Source organism: Capricornis sumatraensis, chromosome X, assembly GCF_032405125.1.
Source record: "Capricornis sumatraensis isolate serow.1 chromosome X, serow.2, whole genome shotgun sequence".
Taxonomy (NCBI): Eukaryota; Metazoa; Chordata; class Mammalia; order Artiodactyla; family Bovidae; genus Capricornis; species Capricornis sumatraensis.
This window is the reverse complement of record NC_091092.1, coordinates 140,594,511-140,611,834: the sequence shown is the minus strand read 5'-3', so window position 1 is coordinate 140,611,834 and position 17,324 is coordinate 140,594,511.

Sequence of the window (17,324 nt, the reverse complement as noted above, 5' to 3'; positions counted from 1 at the left end):
GTGGCCCCAGGAGAGGCCAGTCCCCATGCGAGTTGCTAGGGGGCCTCTCGGGATTCCTCTCCCGTCGATACCGGGGCCAAAAACCTTGTGTGGAGTCAGGGCCGGAACCGAGGATTCCTCTCAGGGGCTGACATGGATCTTTGGGTACTTCTGGAGTCTCCCCAGGGGAGTCAGGCCTCGTCTCGAGTGGGGGCATGCACGTGCGCTTTCCTTCCAGGCTGTAGCAGCAATGTAACACTTCCCGTCGCGTGGATCAAAGGATCTGTGGTTTTCCCTCGAGGCTTTCCCTCGAGGCTTTCCCACAGGGCTGTCCCACGTGCCACCGTGGTGTGAGTCAATCCTCGGCGTGAAAGATGAGCCAGTGCAGGGCAAAGAGGTTCCTCTGGAATGGACTGAGACATCTGGGGGACTCTTGGCATGTTGGTACGACCATCGAGTTCCTCTCGTCTTTCCTGTTGAGAGTGCCTCCTCTTGAGATGCGACGGGTACGCCGGGAATTCTTTCCCGTTGAAAGCAGGGAAAGGATCCCACATCTCGAGCTACGAGGGGGAAGCGGGGCTCCTCTGGATGTTGGCGGGACCATCGTGCTTCCTCTCGAGTGGAGACGGGTATGGCGGTGAACTTCTTGAGTTGCAGCCAGGGTGTGAAAGACTCTTTCGAAGTTCCAGAGGTTAGGTGTCATTAGTCTCCAGACGCCTCATCGGAAATAGGCCTCATCTCACCTGGAAGGGAGAACTTCCTGGATTTTCTCGAGTTGCGGCAGGTGTTCTCGAGTTACGACGGGGACCTCAGGGACCCGCCCTGGTGGCCTCAGGAGAGGCCAGTCCCCATGCGAGTTGCTAGGGGGCCTCTCGGGATTCCTCTCCCGTCGATACCGGGGCCAAAATCCTTGTGTGGAGTCAGGGCCGGAACCGAGGATTCCTCTCAGGGGCTGACATGGATCTTTGGGTACTTCTGGCCTCTCCCCAGGGGAGTCAGGCCTCGTCTCGAGTGGGGGCATGCACGTGCGCTTTCCTTCCAGGCTGTAGCAGCAATGTCACGCTTCCCGTCGCGTGCATTAAAGGATCTGTGGTTTTCCCTCGAGGCTTTCCCTCGAGGCTTTCCCACAGGACTGTCCCACGTGCCACCATGGTGTGAGTCGATCCTCGGCGTGAAAGATGAGCCAGTGCAGGGCAAAGAGGTTCCTCTGGAATGGACTGAGACATCTGGGGGACTCTTGGAATGGTGGTACGACCATGGAGTTCCTCTCGCCTTTCCTGTTGAGAGTGCCTTCTCTTGAGATGCGACAGGAACGCCGGGAATTCTTTTCCGTTGAAAGCAGGGAAAGGATCCCTCATCTCGAGCTACGAGGGGGAAACGGGGCTCCTCTGGATGGGGGCGGGACCATCGTGCTTCCTCTCGAGTGGAGACGGGTAAGGCGGTGAACTTCTAGAGTTGCAGCAAGGGTGTGAAAGACCCTTTCGAAGTTCCAGAGCTTAGGTGTCATTAGTCTCCAGACGACTCATCGGAAATAGGCCTCATCTCGCCTGGAAGGGAGAACTTCCTGGATTTTCTCGAGTTGCGGCAGGTGTTCTCGAGTTACGACGGGGACCTCAGGGACCCGCCCTGGTGGCCTCAGGAGAGGCCAGTCCCCATGCGAGTTGCTAGGGGGCCTCTCGGGATTCCTCTCCCGTCGATACCGGGGCCAAAACCTTGTGTGGAGTCAGGGCCGGAACCGAGGATTCCTCTCAGGGGCTGACATGGATCTTTGGGTACTTCTGGAGTCTCCCCAGGGGAGTCAGGCCTCGTCTCGAGTGGGGGCATGCACGTGCGCTTTCCTTCCAGGCTGTAGCAGCAATGTCACGCTTCCCGTCGCGTGCATTAAAGGATCTGTGGATTTCCCTCGAGGCTTTCCCTCGAGCCTTTCCCACAGGGCTGTCCCACGTGCCACCGTGGTGTGAGTCGATCCTCGGCGTGAAAGATGAGCCAGTGCAGGGCAAAGAGGTTCCTCTGGAATGGACTGAGACATCTGGGGGACTCTTGGCATGTTGGTACGACCATGGAGTTCCTCTCGCCTTTCCTGTTGAGAGTGCCTCCTCTTGAGATGCGACGGGTACGCCGGGAATTCTTTCCCGTTGAAAGCAGGGAAAGGATCCCACATCTCGAGCTACGAGGGGGAAGCGGGGCTCCTCTGGATGTGGGCGGGACCATCGTGCTTCCTCTCGAGTGGAGACGGGTATGGCAGTGAACTTCTTGACTTGCAGCAAGGTTGTGAAAGACCCTTTCGAAGTTCCAGAGGTTAGGTGTCATTAGTCTCCAGACGCCTCATCGGAAATGGGCCTCATCTCTCCTGGAAGGGAGAACTTCCTGGATTTTCTCGAGTTGCGGCAGGTGTTCTCGAGTTACGACGGGGACCTCAGGGACCCGCCCTGGTGGCCTCAGGAGAGGCCAGTCCCCATGCGAGTTGCTAGGGGGCCTCTCGGGATTCCTCTCCCGTCGATACCGGGGCCAAAAACCTTGTGTGGAGTCAGGGCCGGAACCGAGGATTCCTCTCAGGGGCTGACATGGATCTTTGGGTACTTCTGGAGTCTCCCCAGGGGAGTCAGGCCTCGTCTCGAGTGGGGGCATCACGTGCGCTTTCCTTCCAGGCTGTAGCAGCAATGTCACGCTTCCCGTCGCGTGGATCAAAGGATCTGTGGTTTTCCCTCGAGGCTTTCCCTCGTGGCTTTCCCACTGGGCTGTCCCACGTGCCACCGTGGTGTGAGTCGATCCTCGGCGTGAAAGATGAGCCAGTGCAGGGCAAAGAGGTTCCTCTGGAATGGACTGAGACATCTGGGGGACTCTTGGCATGGTGGTACGACCATGGAGTTCCTCTCGCCTTTCCTGTTGAGAGTGCCTCCTCTTGAGATGCGACGGGAACGCCGGGAATTCTTTCCCGTTGAAAGCAGGGAAAGGATCCCTCATCTCGAGCTACGAGGGGGAAACGGGGCTCCTCTGGATGTGGGCGGGACCATCGTGCTTCCTCTCGAGTGGAGAAGGGTATGGCGGTGAACTTCTTGAGTTGCAGCAAGGGTTTGAAAGACCCTTTCGAAGTTCCAGAGGTTAGGTGTCATTAGTCTCCAGACGCCTCATCGGAAATAGGCCTCATCTCGCCTGGAAGGGAGAACTTCCTGGATTTTCTCGAGTTGCGGCAGGTGTTCTCGAGTTACGACGGGGACCTCAGGGACCCGCCCTGGTGGCCTCAGGAGAGGCCAGTCCCCATGCGAGTTGCTAGGGTGCCTCTCGGGATTCCTCTCCCGTCGATACCGGGGCCAAAAACCTTGTGTGGAGTCAGGGCCGGAACCGAGGATTCCTCTCAGGGCCTGACATGGATCTTTGGGAACTTCTGGAGTCTCCCCAGGGGAGTCAGGCCTCGTCTCGAGTGGGGGCATGCACGTGCGCTTTCCTTTCAGGCTGTAGCAGCAATGTCACGCTTCCCGTCACGTGGATCAAAGGATCTGTGGTTTTCCCTCGAGGCTTTCCCTCGAGGCTTTCCCATAGGGCTGTCCCACGTGCCACCGTGGTGTGAGTCGATCCTCGGCGTGAAACATGAGCCAGTGCAGGGCAAAGAGGTTCCTCTGGAATGGACTGAGACATCTGGGGGACTCTTGGCATGGTAGTACGACCATGGAGTTCCTCTCGCCTTTCCTGTTGAGAGTGCCTCCTCTTGAGATGTGACGGGAACGCCGGGAATTCTTTCCCGTTGAAAGCAGGGAAAGGATCCCTCATCTCGAGCTACGAGGGGGAAACTGGGCTCCTCTGGATGTGGGCGGGACCATCGTGCTTCCTCTCGAGTGGAGACGGGTATGGCGGTGAACTTCTTGAGTTGCAGCAAGGGTGTGAAAGACCCTTTCGAAGTTCCAGAGGTTAGGTGTCATTAGTCTCCAGACGCCTCATCGGAAATAGGCCTCATCTCGCCTGGAAGGGAGAACTTCCTGGATTTTCTCGAGTTGCGGCAGGTGTTCTCGAGTTACGACGGGGACCTCAGGGACCGGCTCTGGTGGCCTCAGGAGAGGCCAGTCCCCATGCGAGTTGCTAGGGGGCCTCTCGGGATTCCTCTGCCGTCGATACCGGGGCCAAAAACCTTGTGTGGAGTCAGGGCCAGAACCGAGGATTCCTCTCAGGGGCTGACATGGATCTTTGGGTACTTCTGGAGTCTCCCCAGGGGAGTCAGGCCTCGTCTCGAGTGGGGGCATGCACGTGCGCTTTCCTTCCAGGCTGTAGCAGCAATGTCACGCTTCCCGTCGCGTGGATAAAAGGATCTGTGGTTTTCCCTCGAGGCTTTCCCTCGAGGCTTTCCCTCAGGGCTGTCCCACGTGCCACCGCGGTGTGAGTCGATCCTCGGCGTGAAAGATGAGCCAGTGCAGGGCATAGAGTTTCCTATGGAATGGACTGAGACATCTGGGGGACTCTTGGCATGGTGGTACGACCATGGAGTTCCTCTCGCCTTTCCTGTTGAGAGTGCCTCCACTTGAGATGCGACGGGAACGCCGGGAATTCTTTCCCGTTGAAAGCAGGGAAAGGATCCCTCATCCTGAGCTACGAGGGGGAAACGGGGCTCCTCTGGATGTGGGCGGGACCATCGTGCTTCCTCTCGAGTGGAGACGGGTACGGCGGTGAACTTCTTGAGTTGCAGGCAGGGTGTGAAAGACTCTTTCGACGTTCCAGAGGTTAGGTGTCATTAGTCTCCAGACGCCTCATCAGAAATAGGCCTCATCTCACCTGTAAGGGAGAACTTCCTGGATTTTCTCGAGTTGCGGCAGGTGTTCTCGAGTTACGATGGGGACCTCAGGAACCCGCCCTGGTGGCCTCAGGAGAGGCCAGTCCCCATGCGAGTTGCTAGGGGGCCTCTCGGGATTCCTCTCCCGTCGATACCGGGGCCAAAAACCTTGTGTGGAGTCAGGGTCGGAACCGAGGATTCCTCTCAGGGGCTGACATGGATCTTTGGGTACTTCTGGAGTCTCCCCAGGGGAGTCAGGCCTCGTCTCGAGTGGGGGCATGCACGTGCGCTTTCCTTCCAGGCTGTAGCAGCAATGTCACGCTTCCCGTCGCGTGGATCAAAGGATCTGTGGTTTTCCCTCGAGGCTTTCCCTCGAGGCTTTCCCACAGGGCTGTCCCACGTGCCACCGTGGTGTGAGTCGATCCTCGGCGTGAAAGATGAGCCAGTGCAGGGCAAAGAGGTTCCTCTGGAATGGACTGAGACATCTGGGGGACTCTTGGCATGGTGGTACGACCATGGAGTTCCTCTCGCCTTTCCTGTTGAGAGTGCCTCCTCTTGAGATGCGACAGGAACGCCGGGAATTCTTTCCCGTTGAAAGCAGGGAAAGGATCCCTCATCTCGAGCTACGAGGGGGAAACGGGGCTCCTCTGGATGGGGGCGGGACCATCGTGCTTCCTCTCGAGTGGAGACGGGTAAGGCGGTGAACTTCTAGAGTTGCAGCAAGGGTGTGAAAGACCCTTTCGAAGTTCCAGAGCTTAGGTGTCATTAGACTCCAGACGACTCATCGGAAATAGGCCTCATCTCGCCTGGAAGGGAGAACTTCCTGGATTTTCTCGAGTTGAAGCAGGTGTTCTCGAGTTACGACGGGGACCTCAGGGACCCGCCCTGGTGGCCTCAGGAGAGGCCAGTCCCCATGCGAGTTGCTAGGGGGCCTCTCGGGATTCGTCTCCCGTCGATACCGGGGCCAAAAACCTTGTGTGGAGTCAGGGCCGGAACCGAGGATTCCTCTCAGGGGCTGACATGGATCTTTGGGTAGTTCTGGATTCTCCCCAGGGAAGTCAGGCCTCGTCTCGAGTGGGGGCATGCACGTGCGCTTTCCTTCCAGGCTGGAGCAGCAATGTCACGCTTCCCGTCGCGTCGATCAAAGGATCTGTGGTTTTCCCTCGAGGCTTTCCCACAGGGCTGTCCCACGTGCCACCGCGGTGTGAGTCGATCCTCGGCGTGAAAGATGAGCCAGTGCAGGGCAAAGAGGTTCCTCTGGAATGGACTGAGACATCTGGGGGACTCTTGGCATGGTAGTACGACCATGGAGTTCCTCTCGCCTTTCCTGTTGAGAGTGCCTCCTCTTGAGATGCGACCGGAACGCCGGGAATTCTTTCCCGTTGAAAGCAGGGAAAGGATCCCTCATCTCGAGCTACGAGGGGGAAACGGGGCTCCTCTGGATGTGGGCGGGACCATCGTGCTTCCTCTCGAGTGGAGACGGGTATGGCGGTGAACTTCTTGAGTTGCAGCAAGGGTGTGAAAGACCCTTTCGAAGTTCCAGAGGTTAGGTGTCATTAGTCTCCAGACGCTTCATCGGAAATGGGCCTCATCTCGCCTGGAAGGGAGAACTTCCTGGATTTTCTCGAGTTGCGGCAGGTGTTCTCGAGTTACGACGGGGACCTCAGGGACCCGCCCTGGTGGCCTCAGGAGAGGCCAGTCCCCATGCGAGTTGCTAGGGGGCCTCTCGGGATTCCTCTCCCGTCGATACCGGGGCCAAAAACCTTGTGTGGAGTCAGGGCCGGAACCGAGGATTCCTCTCAGGGGCTGACATGGATCTTTAGGAACTTCTGGAGTCTCCCCAGGGGAGTCAGGCCTCGTCTCGAGTGGGGGCATGCACGTGCGCTTTCCTTCCAGGCTGTAGCAGCAATGTCACGCTTCCCGTCGCGTGGATCAAAGGATCTGTGGTTTTCCCCGAGGCTTTCCCTCGAGGCTTTCCCACAGGGCTGTCCCACGTGCCACCGTGGTGTGAGTCAATCCTCGGCGTGAAAGATGAGCCAGTGCAGGGCAAAGAGGTTCCTCTGGAATGGACTGAGACATCTGGGGGACTCTTGGCATGTTGGTACGACCATGGAGTTCCTCTCGTCTTTCCTGTTGAGAGTGCCTCCTCTTGAGATGCGACGGGTACGCCGGGAATTCTTTCCCGTTGAAAGCAGGGAAAGGATCCCTCATCTCGAGCTACGAGGGGGAAGCGGGGCTCCTCTGGATGTTGGCGGGACCATCGTGCTTCCTCTCGAGTGGAGACGGGTATGGCGGTGAACTTCTTGAGTTGCAGCCAGGGTGTGAAAGACTCTTTCGAAGTTCCAGAGGTTAGGTGTCATTAGTCTCCAGACGCCTCATCGGAAATAGGCCTCATCTCACCTGGAAGGGAGAACTTCCTGGATTTTCTCGAGTTGCGGCAGGTGTTCTCGAGTTACGACGGGGACCTCAGGGACCCGCCCTGGTGGCCTCAGGAGAGGCCAGTCCCCATGCGAGTTGCTAGGGGGCCTCTCGGGATTCCTCTCCCGTCGATACCAGGGCCAAAAACCTTGTGTGGAGTCAGGGCCGGAACCGAGGATTCCTCTCAGGGGCTGACATGGATCTTTGGGTACTTCTGGACTCTCCCCAGGGGAGTCAGGCCTCGTCTCGAGTGGGGGCATGCACGTGCGCTTTCCTTCCAGGCTGGAGCAGCAATGTCACGCTTCCCGTCGCGTGCATTAAAGGATCTGTGGTTTTCCCTCGAGGCTTTCCCTCGAGGCTTTCCCACAGGACTGTCCCACGTGCCACCGTGGTGTGAGTCGATCCTCGGCGTGAAAGATGAGCCAGTGCAGGGCAAAGAGGTTCCTCTGGAATGGACTGAGACATCTGGGGGACTCTTGGAATGGTGGTACGACCATGGAGTTCCTCTCGCCTTTCCTGTTGAGAGTGCCTTCTCTTGAGATGCGACAGGAACGCCGGGAATTCTTTTCAGTTGAAAGCAGGGAAAGGATCCCTCATCTCGAGCTACGAGGGGGAAACGGGGCTCCTCTGGATGGGGGCGGGACCATCGTGCTTCCTCTCGAGTGGAGACGGGTATGGCGGTGAACTTCTTGAGTTGCAGCCAGGGTGTGAAAGACTCTTTCGAAGTTCCAGAGGTTAGGTGTCATTAGTCTCCAGACGCCTCATCGGAAATAGGCCTCATCTCACCTGGAAGGGAGAACTTCCTGGATTTTCTCGAGTTGCGGCAGGTGTTCTCGAGTTACGACGGGGACCTCAGGGACCCGCCCTGGTGGCCTCAGGAGAGGCCAGTCCCCATGCGAGTTGCTAGGGGGCCTCTCGGGATTCCTCTCCCGTCGATACCAGGGCCAAAAACCTTGTGTGGAGTCAGGGCCGGAACCGAGGATTCCTCTCAGGGGCTGACATGGATCTTTGGGTACTTCTGGACTCTCCCCAGGGGAGTCAGGCCTCGTCTCGAGTGGGGGCATGCACGTGCGCTTTCCTTCCAGGCTGTAGCAGCAATGTCACGCTTCCCGTCGCGTGCATTAAAGGATCTGTGGTTTTCCCTCGAGGCTTTCCCTCGAGGCTTTCCCACAGGACTGTCCCACGTGCCACCGTGGTGTGAGTCGATCCTCGGCGTGAAAGATGAGCCAGTGCAGGGCAAAGAGGTTCCTCTGGAATGGACTGAGACATCTGGGGGACTCTTGGAATGGTGGTACGACCATGGAGTTCCTCTCGCCTTTCCTGTTGAGAGTGCCTTCTCTTGAGATGCGACAGGAACGCCGGGAATTCTTTTCAGTTGAAAGCAGGGAAAGGATCCCTCATCTCGAGCTACGAGGGGGAAACGGGGCTCCTCTGGATGGGGGCGGGACCATCGTGCTTCCTCTCGAGTGGAGACGGGTAAGGCGGTGAACTTCTAGAGTTGCAGCACGGGTGTGAAAGACCCTTTCGAAGTTCCAGAGCTTAGGTGTCATTAGTCTCCAGACGACTCATCGGAAATAGGCCTCATCTCGCCTGGAAGGGAGAACTTCCTGGATTTTCTCGAGTTGCGGCAGGTGTTCTCGAGTTACGACGGGGACCTCAGGGACCCGCCCTGGTGGCCTCAGGAGAGGCCAGTCCCCATGCGAGTTGCTAGGGGGCCTCTCGGGATTCCTCTCCCGTCGATACCGGGGCCAAAACCTTGTGTGGAGTCAGGGCCGGAACCGAGGATTCCTCTCAGGGGCTGACATGGATCTTTGGGTACTTCTGGAGTCTCCCCAGGGGAGTCAGGCCTCGTCTCGAGTGGGGGCATGCACGTGCGCTTTCCTTCCAGGCTGTAGCAGCAATGTCATGCTTCCCGTCGCGTGGATCAAAGGATCTGTGGTTTTCCCTCGAGGCTTTCCCTCGAGGCTTTCCCACAGGGCTGTCCCACGTGCCACCGTGGTGTGAGTCGATCCTCGGCGTGAAAGATGAGCCAGTGCAGGGCAAAGATGTTCCTCTGGAATGGACTGAGACATCTGGGGGACTCTTGGCATGGTGGTACGACCATGGAGTTCCTCTCGCCTTTCCTGTTGAGAGTGCCTCCACTTGAGATGCGACGGGAACGCCGGGAATTCTTTCCCGTTGAAAGCAGGGAAAGGATCTCTCATCCTGAGCTACGAGGGGGAAACGGGGCTCCTCTGGATGTGGGCGGGACCATCGTGCTTCCTCTCGAGTGGAGACGGGTACGGCGGTGAACTTCTTAAGTTGCAGGCAGGGTGTGAAAGACTCTTCCGACGTTCCAGAGGTTAGGTGTCATTAGTCTCCAGACGCCTCATCAGAAATAGGCCTCATCTCACCTGTAAGGGAGAACTTCCTGGATTTTCTCGAGTTGCGGCAGGTGTTCTCGAGTTACGATGGGGACCTCAGGAACCCGCCCTGGTGGCCTCAGGAGAGGCCAGTCCCCATGCGAGTTGCTAGGGGGCCTCTCGGGATTCCTCTCCCGTCGATACCGGGGCCAAAAACCTTGTGTGGAGTCAGGGTCGGAACCGAGGATTCCTCTCAGGGGCTGACATGGATCTTTGAGTACTTCTGGAGTCTCCCCAGGGGAGTCAGGCCTCGTCTCGAGTGGGGGCATGCACGTGCGCTTTCCTTCCAGGCTGTAGCAGCAATGTCACGCTTCCCGTCGCGTGGATCAAAGGATCTGTGGTTTTCCCTCGAGGGTTTCCCTCGAGGCTTTCCCACAGGGCTGTCCCACGTGCCACCGTGGTGTGAGTCGATCCTCGGCGTGAAAGATGAGCCAGTGCAGGGCAAAGAGGTTCCTCTGGAATGGACTGAGACATCTGGGGGACTCTTGGCATGGTGGTACGACCATGGAGTTCCTCTCGCCTTTCCTGTTGAGAGTGCCTCCTCTTGAGATGCGACAGGAACGCCGGGAATTCTTTCCCGTTGAAAGCAGGGAAAGGATCCCTCATTTCGAGCTACGAGGGGGAAACGGGGCTCCTCTGGATGGGGGCGGGACCATCTTGCTTCCTCTCGAGTGGAGACGGGTAAGGCGGTGAACTTCTAGAGTTGCAGCAAGGGTGTGAAAGACCCTTTCGAAGTTCCAGAGCTTAGGTGTCATTAGACTCCAGACGACTCATCGGAAATAGGCCTCATCTCGCCTGGAAGGGAGAACTTCCTGGATTTTCTCGAGTTGCGGCAGGTGTTCTCGAGTTACGACGGGGACCTCAGGGACCCGCCCTGGTGGCCTCAGGAGAGGCCAGTCCCCATGCGAGTTGCTAGGGGGCCTCTCGGGATTCGTCTCCCGTCGATACCGGGGCCAAAAACCTTGTGTGGAGTCAGGGCCGGAACCGAGGATTCCTCTCAGGGGCTGACATGGATCTTTGGGTAGTTCTGGATTCTCCCCAGGGAAGTCAGGCCTCGTCTCGAGTGGGGGCATGCACGTGCGCTTTCCTTCCAGGCTGGAGCAGCAATGTCATGCTTCCCGTCGCGTCGATCAAAGGATCTGTGGTTTTCCCTCGAGGCTTTCCCACAGGGCTGTCCCACGTGCCACCGTGGTGTGAGTCGATCCTCGGCGTGAAAGATGAGCCAGTGCAGGGCAAAGAGGTTCCTCTGGAATGGACTGAGACATATGGGGGACTCTTGGCATGGTGGTACGACCATGGAGTTCCTCTCGCCTTTCCTGTTGAGAGTGCCTCCTCTTGAGATGCGACCGGAACGCCGGGAATTCTTTCCCGTTGAAAGCAGGGAAAGGATCCCTCATCTCGAGCTACGAGGGGGAAACTGGGCTCCTCTGGATGTGGGCGGGACCATCGTGCTTCCTCTCGAGTGGAGACGGGTATGGCGGTGAACTTCTTGACTTGCAGCAAGGGTGTGAAAGACCCTTTCGAAGTTCCAGAGGTTAGGTGTCATTAGTCTCCAGACGCCTCATCGGAAATGGGCCTCATCTCGCCTGGAAGGGAGAACTTCCTGGATTTTCTCGAGTTGCGGCAGGTGTTCTCGAGTTACGACGGGGACCTCAGGGACCCGCCCTGGTGGCCTCAGGAGAGGCCAGTCCCCATGCGAGTTGCTAGGGGGCCTCTCGGGATTCCTCTCCCGTCGATACCGGGGCCAAAAACCTTGTGTGGAGTCAGGGCCGGAACCGAGGATTCCTCTCAGGGGCTGACATGGATCTTTGGGTACTTCTGGAGTCTCCCCAGGGGAGTCAGGCCTCGTCTCGAGTGGGGGCATCACGTGCGCTTTCCTTCCAGGCTGGAGCAGCAATGTCACGCTTCCCGTCGCGTGGATCAAAGGATCTGTGGTTTTCCCTCGAGGCTTTCCCTCGAGGCTTTCCCACTGGGCTGTCCCACGTGCCACCGTGGTGTGAGTCGATCCTCGGCGTGAAAGATGAGCCAGTGCAGGGCAAAGAGGTTCCTCTGGAATGGACTGAGACATCTGGGGGACTCTTGGCATGGTGGTACGACCATGGAGTTCCTCTCGCCTTTCCTGTTGAGAGTGCCTCCTCTTGAGATGCGACGGGAACGCCGGGAATTCTTTCCCGTTGAAAGCAGGGAAAGGATCCCTCATCTCGAGCTACGAGGGGGAAACGGGGCTCCTCTGGATGTGGGCGGGACCATCGTGCTTCCTCTCGAGTGGAGAAGGGTATGGCGGTGAACTTCTTGAGTTGCAGCAAGGGTTTGAAAGACCCTTTCGAAGTTCCAGAGGTTAGGTGTCATTAGTCTCCAGACGCCTCATCGGAAATAGGCCTCATCTCGCCTGGAAGGTAGAACTTCCTGGATTTTCTCGAGTTGCGGCAGGTGTTCTCGAGTTACGACGGGGACCTCAGGGACCCGCCCTGGTGGCCTCAGGAGAGGCCAGTCCCCATGCGAGTTGCTAGGGGACCTCTCGGGATTCCTCTCCCGTCGATACCGGGGCCAAAAACCTTGTGTGGAGTCAGGGCCGGAACCGAGGATTCCTCTCAGGGGCTGACATGGATCTTTGGGTACTTCTGGAGTCTCCCCAGGGGAGTCAGGCCTCGTCTCGAGTGGGGGCATCACGTGCGCTTTCCTTCCAGGCTGGAGCAGCAATGTCACGCTTCCCGTCGCGTGGATCAAAGGATCTGTGGTTTTCCCTCGAGGCTTTCCCTCGAGGCTTTCCCACTGGGCTGTCCCACGTGCCACCGTGGTGTGAGTCGATCCTCGGCGTGAAAGATGAGCCAGTGCAGGGCAAAGAGGTTCCTCTGGAATGGACTGAGACATCTGGGGGACTCTTGGCATGGTGGTACGACCATGGAGTTCCTCTCGCCTTTCCTGTTGAGAGTGCCTCCTCTTGAGATGCGACGGGAACGCCGGGAATTCTTTCCCGTTGAAAGCAGGGAAAGGATCCCTCATCTCGAGCTACGAGGGGGAAACGGGGCTCCTCTGGATGTGGGCGGGACCATCGTGCTTCCTCTCGAGTGGAGAAGGGTATGGCGGTGAACTTCTTGAGTTGCAGCAAGGGTTTGAAAGACCCTTTCGAAGTTCCAGAGGTTAGGTGTCATTAGTCTCCAGACGCCTCATCGGAAATAGGCCTCATCTCGCCTGGAAGGGAGAACTTCCTGGATTTTCTCGAGTTGCGGCAGGTGTTCTCGAGTTACGACGGGGACCTCAGGGACCCGCCCTGGTGGCCTCAGGAGAGGCCAGTCCCCATGCGAGTTGCTAGGGTGCCTCTCGGGATTCCTCTCCCGTCGATACCGGGGACAAAAACCTTGTGTGGAGTCAGGGCCGGAACCGAGGATTCCTCTCAGGGGCTGACATGGATCTTTGGGAACTTCTGGAGTCTCCCCAGGGGAGTCAGGCCTCGTCTCGAGTGGGGGCATGCACGTGCGCTTTCCTTCCAGGCTGTAGCAGCAATGTCACGCTTCCCGTCACGTGGATCAAAGGATCTGTGGTTTTCCCTCGAGGCTTTCCCTCGAGGCTTTCCCTCGAGGCTTTCCCACAGGGCTGTCCCACGTGCCACCGTGGTGTGAGTCGATCCTCGGCGTGAAAGATGAGCCAGTTCAGGGCAAAGAGGTTCCTCTGGAATGGACTGAGACATCTGGGGGACTCTTGGAATGGTGGTACGACCATGGAGTTCCTCTCGCCTTTCCTGTTGAGAGTGCCTCCTCTTGAGATGCCACGGGAACGCCGGGAATTCTTTCCCGTTGAAAGCAGGGAAACGATCCCTCATCTCGAGCTACGAGGGGGAAACGGGGCTCCTCTGGATGTGGGCGGGCCATCGTGCTTCATCTCGAGTGGAGATGGGTACGGCGGTGAACTTCTTGAGTTGCAGCCAGGGTGTGAAAGACTCTTTCGAAGTTCCAGAGGTTAGGTGTCATTAGTCTCCAGACGCCTCATCGGAAATAGGCCTCATCTCACCTGGAAGGGAGAACTGCCTGGATTTTCTCGAGTTGCGGCAGGTGTTCTCGAGTTACGACGGGGACCTCAGGGACCCGCCCTGGTGGCCTCAGGAGAGGCCAGTCCCCATGGGAGTTGCTAGGGGGCCTCTCGGGATTCCTCTCCCGTCGACACCGGGGCCAAAAACCTTGTGTGGAGTCAGGGCCGGAACCGAGGATTCCTCTCAGGGGCTGACATGGATCTTTGGGTACTTCTGGAGTCTCCCCAGGGGAGTCAGGCCTCGTCTCGAGTGGGGGCATGCACGTGCGCTTTCCTTCCAGGCTGTAGCAGCAATGTCACGCTTCCCGTCGCGTGGATCAAAGGATCTGTGGTTTTCCCTCGAGGGTTTCCCTCGAGGCTTTCCCACAGGGCTCTCCCACGTGCCACCGTGGTGTGAGTCGATCCTCGGCGTGAAAGATGAGCCAGTGCAGGGCAAAGAGGTTCCTCTGGAATGGACTGAGACATCTGGGGGACTCTTGGAATGGTGGTACGACCATGGAGTTCCTCTCGCCTTTCCTGTTGAGAGTGCCTTCTCTTGAGATGCGACAGGAACGCCGGGAATTCTTTCCCGTTGAAAGCAGGGAAAGGATCCCTCATCTCGAGCTACGAGGGGGAAACGGGGCTCCTCTGGATGGGGGCGGGACCATCGTGCTTCCTCTCAAGTGGAGACGGGTAAGGCGGTGAACTTCTAGAGTTGCAGCAAGGGTGTGAAAGACCCTTTCGAAGTTCCAGAGCTTAGGTGTCATTAGTCTCCAGACGACTCATCGGAAATAGGCCTCATCTCGCCTGGAAGGGAGAACTTCCTGGATTTTCTCGAGTTGCGGCAGGTGTTCTCGAGTTACGACGGGGACCTCAGGGACCCGCCCTGGTGGCCTCAGGAGAGGCCAGTCCCCATGCGAGTTGCTAGGGGGCCTCTCGGGATTCCTCTCCCGTCGATACCGGGGCCAAAAACCTTGTGTGGAGTCAGGGCCGGAACCGAGGATTCCTCTCAGGGGCTGACATGGATCTTTGGGTACTTCTGGAGTCTCCCCAGGGGAGTCAGGCCTCGTCTCGAGTGGGGGCATCACGTGCGCTTTCCTTCCAGGCTGGAGCAGCAATGTCACGCTTCCCGTCGCGTGGATCAAAGGATCTGTGGTTTTCCCTCGAGGCTTTCCCTCGAGGCTTTCCCACTGGGCTGTCCCACGTGCCACCGTGGTGTGAGTCGATCCTCGGCGTGAAAGATGAGCCAGTGCAGGGCAAAGAGGTTCCTCTGGAATGGACTGAGACATCTGGGGGACTCTTGGCATGGTGGTACGACCATGGAGTTCCTCTCGCCTTTCCTGTTGAGAGTGCCTCCTCTTGAGATGCGACGGGAACGCCGGGAATTCTTTCCCGTTGAAAGCAGGGAAAGGATCCCTCATCTCGAGCTACGAGGGGGAAACGGGGCTCCTCTGGATGTGGGCGGGACCATCGTGCTTCCTCTCGAGTGGAGAAGGGTATGGCGGTGAACTTCTTGAGTTGCAGCAAGGGTTTGAAAGACCCTTTCGAAGTTCCAGATGTTAGGTGTCATTAGTCTCCAGACGCCTCATCGGAAATAGGCCTCATCTCGCCTGGAAGGGAGAACTTCCTGGATTTTCTCGAGTTGCGGCAGGTGTTCTCGAGTTACGACGGGGACCTCAGGGACCCGCCCTGGTGGCCTCAGGAGAGGCCAGTCCCCATGCGAGTTGCTAGGGTGCCTCTCGGGATTCCTCTCCCGTCGATACCGGGGACAAAAACCTTGTGTGGAGTCAGGGCCGGAACCGAGGATTCCTCTCAGGGGCTGACATGGATCTTTGGGAACTTCTGGAGTCTCCCCAGGGGAGTCAGGCCTCGTCTCGAGTGGGGGCATGCACGTGCGCTTTCCTTCCAGGCTGTAGCAGCAATGTCACGCTTCCCGTCACGTGGATCAAAGGATCTGTGGTTTTCCCTCGAGGCTTTCCCTCGAGGCTTTCCCTCGAGGCTTTCCCACAGGGCTGTCCCACGTGCCACCGTGGTGTGAGTCGATCCTCGGCGTGAAAGATGAGCCAGTGCAGGGCAAAGAGGTTCCTCTGGAATGGACTGAGACATCTGGGGGACTCTTGGAATGGTGGTACGACCATGGAGTTCCTCTCGCCTTTCCTGTTGAGAGTGCCTCCTCTTGAGATGCCACGGGAACGCCGGGAATTCTTTCCCGTTGAAAGCAGGGAAACGATCCCTCATCTCGAGCTACGAGGGGGAAACGGGGCTCCTCTGGATGTGGGCGGGCCATCGTGCTTCATCTCGAGTGGAGATGGGTACGGCGGTGAACTTCTTGAGTTGCAGCCAGGGTGTGAAAGACTCTTTCGAAGTTCCAGAGGTTAGGTGTCATTAGTCTCCAGACGCCTCATCGGAAATAGGCCTCATCTCACCTGGAAGGGAGAACTGCCTGGATTTTCTCGAGTTGCGGCAGGTGTTCTCGAGTTACGACGGGGACCTCAGGGACCCGCCCTGGTGGCCTCAGGAGAGGCCAGTCCCCATGGGAGTTGCTAGGGGGCCTCTCGGGATTCCTCTCCCGTCGATACCGGGGCCAAAAACCTTGTGTGGAGTCAGGGCCGGAACCGAGGATTCCTCTCAGGGGCTGACATGGATCTTTGGGTACTTCTGGACTCTCCCCAGGGGAGTCAGGCCTCGTCTCGAGTGGGGGCATGCACGTGCGCTTTCCTTCCAGGCTGTAGCAGCAATGTCACGCTTCCCGTCGCGTGGATCAAAGGATCTGTGGTTTTCCCTCGAGGGTTTCCCTCGAGGCTTTCCCACAGGGCTCTCCCACGTGCCACCGTGGTGTGAGTCGATCCTCGGCGTGAAAGATGAGCCAGTGCAGGGCAAAGAGGTTCCTCTGGAATGGACTGAGACATCTGGGGGACTCTTGGAATGGTGGTACGACCATGGAGTTCCTCTCGCCTTTCCTGTTGAGAGTGCCTTCTCTTGAGATGCGACAGGAACGCCGGGAATTCTTTCCCGTTGAAAGCAGGGAAAGGATCCCTCATCTCGAGCTACGAGGGGGAAACGGGGCTCCTCTGGATGGGGGCGGGACCATCGTGCTTCCTCTCAAGTGGAGACGGGTAAGGCGGTGAACTTCTAGAGTTGCAGCAAGGGTGTGAAAGACCCTTTCGAAGTTCCAGAGCTTAGGTGTCATTAGTCTCCAGACGACTCATCGGAAATAGGCCTCATCTCGCCTGGAAGGGAGAACTTCCTGGATTTTGTCGAGTTTCGGCAGGTGTTCTCGAGTTACGACGGGGACCTCAGGGACCCGCCCTGGTGGCCTCAGGAGAGGCCAGTCCCCATGCGAGTTGCTAGGGGGCCTCTCGGGATTCCTCTCCCGTCGATACCGGGGCCAAAACCTTGTGTGGAGTCAGGGCCGGAACCGAGGATTCCTCTCAGGGGCTGACATGGATCTTTGGGTACTTCTGGAGTCTCCCCAGGGTAGTCAGGCCTCGTCTCGAGTGGGGGCATGCACGTGCGCTTTCCTTCCAGGCTGTAGCAGCAATGTCACGCTTCCCGTCGCGTGGATCAAAGGATCTGTGGTTTTCCCTCGAGGCTTTCCCTCGAGGCTTTCCCACAGGGCTGTCCCACGTGCCACCGTGGTGTGAGTCGATCCTCGGCGTGAAAGATGAGCCAGTGCAGGGCAAAGAGGTTCCTCTGGAATGGACTGAGACATATGGGGGACTCTTGGCATGGTGGTACGACCATGGAGTTCCTCTCGCCTT